We start from the raw sequence: 2,521 nt of genomic DNA on the forward strand, positions 1-2,521 counted from the left end.
GACAGTGTGTTTGTTTGTTTGTTTTTTAAATGCACCTGCATTTGTTTAATTTATTATTATTTTACTGTATTATATTGGTATAACCAGGGCTTCACAAAACGCAGGATGTCTCTGGTGGGTTACACCAAGTAAAACTGTGGATAAGTATTAGTTCCCATAAAGTATCACGGTTCACAAAAAGAAGGACAGGGGAAAAAAAAAGACAATAAACTGGAACAGATATCAGGGCTTAGAAACATACTTTTTATATCAAGAATCAATCATAGTAGTTGTTGAATTTCACAGCGCAGGGAAGAGTTTATGAATATTAGTGACAGCATTTTTAGTGGGTTTCGATAGTTAAAATATATTGCACAACACTTGGAACATCTGTACATACATAATTCTGCTTTTTTTTTTTTTGTTTAAGTACATATTTCTCTCTGTTGCTACTGTGATTCATATCAAAAAGGGCAAAGAACAGGAGCAATTGCTGCTATCTGGAGAACAAGTGCAGTGCATGTTACTAAACTCTCCTATCTTGCTTGCAGAGCAATTCTTGCCTGGATAATATTTTCTCCTGAATGTTGCTCTGTAAAATGCGTTTGTTATGCTGCAAATCTAAAGGAGTCCAAACTAGATAATTGTCATAATTGCCAGTGCAGTTTCTACATTTTTGGGCTTGCATCATTGGTTTCAGCTGAACCTGTAACTATGGGGCCCTGTTGTATTCTCTTTTTCAGTGGGAGCAGAATCGTTTTGTCACACTTTTTCAATTCTGTAGTCACATGAAATGTACAGTCATTCCCTGTACAGATTCCTTTTTAGCTGAGAATATTTGTGTTGCCTTGTATTATCATGGTGGGGAGGGAGGGGATGAGGAATTACAGCACCTGTAATACTCAAACAGTGGTGCTGCCTGCAGGCCCACTTTTCCAATGTTTTAAATTCCTGCTGTCTTCTGAAAGTAAAGCTGTTGCATTTGCATTGATTTAATGTTTACTGTTGGCTTCATGCCTACAGAAACTCACCTGTAATAATGTAAAGGGGGGTAGGTAAGTGTTTTGGTGTCCTGTGCTCCGAGGTCATAGATAGCCTTTGGCTTGGGGATTAAGTAGGTAAATATTATAAGCATAAATCTGTTTACAACTAGTTCATATTTCTAGTTCATTTACTGTTTTTTTCAAAAACCTTAATTTTCTGTATTCAGATGCAAATAGCTGGTTTAAAGATCCAGCAGTTATCACTGCTGTCCTACATTTAGGACCAGTGTTTGAAAAGCATGCCACTAGCAATTGCACTGATGCATGGTTTTGCAGGCAAGAGTCCATTGCTGCTTCCGTCAGCACGGTAGAGCAGAAATACCTTGGATTGTTTGAGGAACTAGTATGAGGTCAGCCTTAGATCCTAGTTTGGCATTCTTGGTATCCATAAATCTCTTCTGAAAGGCTGTGGGAGGTTTTCTTGTATCAAAACCTGTAATATAGACCAAGCCTTGAATGACCCTGGAAGCATGAGAGTGGTGCTTGGGTTTGAAAATGCCTGTGGAAATTCTATGTAAGCTTTCTATCACCAGCTGTGTTGGTCAGCTGGTGATGACCATGCTGTAGATGTAGTTCTAGTCAGAGGCAACACCTTCATTTTAAAAACATACTCACAGTGGTCCTGAATCATTGTGCTTTAGAAGGGGAAAATAAACATCAACCAAGTCCTGTCTCTCAATCAAGGAATACCACACTTGTCCACAAGAAGCAATAACTTAAATTACGGTGCGATATGCTTCTTCGCCTGTAAATATATTGAGATTGCCAATTCTGTGCTGTTTCAGAGTGTTTTCTGTCATCTGGCCTATATCTTCCCTAAGTATGTAAGGGTGTGAAATAATTCCCATACTCAGGTCTGCCATAAACATGCTGCTTGCCACAAGGGGAAGAGTAGACTCAACACTGTCTTGAAATGTGAGATTTTTCTGAACTTGTAACATACCCATGTATCTTGAGTAGCAACTTGTGTTTTGAAGTTCATAGTGGAGGTGGCTATGAGTTGGACTTTATATATATTGTATACCATACAATACCAAGAGAGCCATGCTACTGTCAGCACAGGGCACCCATTGTCCTGTCTCTTATAAGTCAGTATATCTATAATAACACTTCCCTTTTGAAGGAGGTAGTTAATTTTCTTTCAACGTGTACATTCAATGATGAGTTCAGTGGGACATAAAAGCAAAACAATGAAGCACACTGCAAATTTGTGGTATTTTATTTTTTGGAAGAATAAAGCCTAAAACAGATGGTCTTATTTGTAATCAATTTAACTTTTGTATTCAAGGGTAAGTGTACTGCAGTATTTTGAAATGGAAAACATGTAGGTGATGTACAAAGATGTGGGTGGATACTTGTGACCTTTTTTTTTCCATGCTCCCCCCTTTACGATGTAAAGGGAGTTTTATGACTGAATCTCGAGATTTGTACCTTTATCCTAGCTGTTACTGTTAGGAGCATTGGCTTTTTAATTAAGCCTTTGCTGAAAGGCTGGAGAG

The sequence above is a fragment of the Haliaeetus leucocephalus genome, unplaced genomic scaffold (genome assembly GCF_000737465.1).
Source record: "Haliaeetus leucocephalus isolate CR32 unplaced genomic scaffold, Haliaeetus_leucocephalus-4.0 Scaffold159, whole genome shotgun sequence".
Lineage (NCBI taxonomy): Eukaryota > Metazoa > Chordata > Aves > Accipitriformes > Accipitridae > Haliaeetus > Haliaeetus leucocephalus.